The sequence below is a fragment of the Propithecus coquereli genome, unplaced genomic scaffold (genome assembly GCF_000956105.1).
Source record: "Propithecus coquereli isolate 6110/MARCELLA unplaced genomic scaffold, Pcoq_1.0 Scaffold186, whole genome shotgun sequence".
Taxonomy (NCBI): domain Eukaryota; kingdom Metazoa; phylum Chordata; class Mammalia; order Primates; family Indriidae; genus Propithecus; species Propithecus coquereli.
The window spans coordinates 4011512-4011841 of NW_012143412.1; positions in this window are offsets into that span (position 1 = coordinate 4011512).

Below are 330 nucleotides of genomic sequence, written 5' to 3' on the forward strand. Positions count from 1 at the left end.
AAACTTTGGTTTTGGTCATCTGGTTAAGGTAAGAAACATAGTAATGAAAATATTATCCATGAGCTTATTTAATTAATTTGTGCTTATCCTTTGATAATAGCCTTGGCTAATTTTTTCATTGTTATTAATTATGTAGAACCCAGACTGGCTGCAGTAAGCCAGTGTCTTTGTGCTGGGTGGCAGTGTGGCACAGTTGAAGTCAGAAAGCTGCTGGTCTGAATCCTGGATCCCACCGCACATTAGCAGTGTGATTTGGTGGCATATCATAATCTCTCTAAAGTTGAGGTTCCTTGTTTATAAGATAAGGGCTATAATACCAATTTCTGTTAT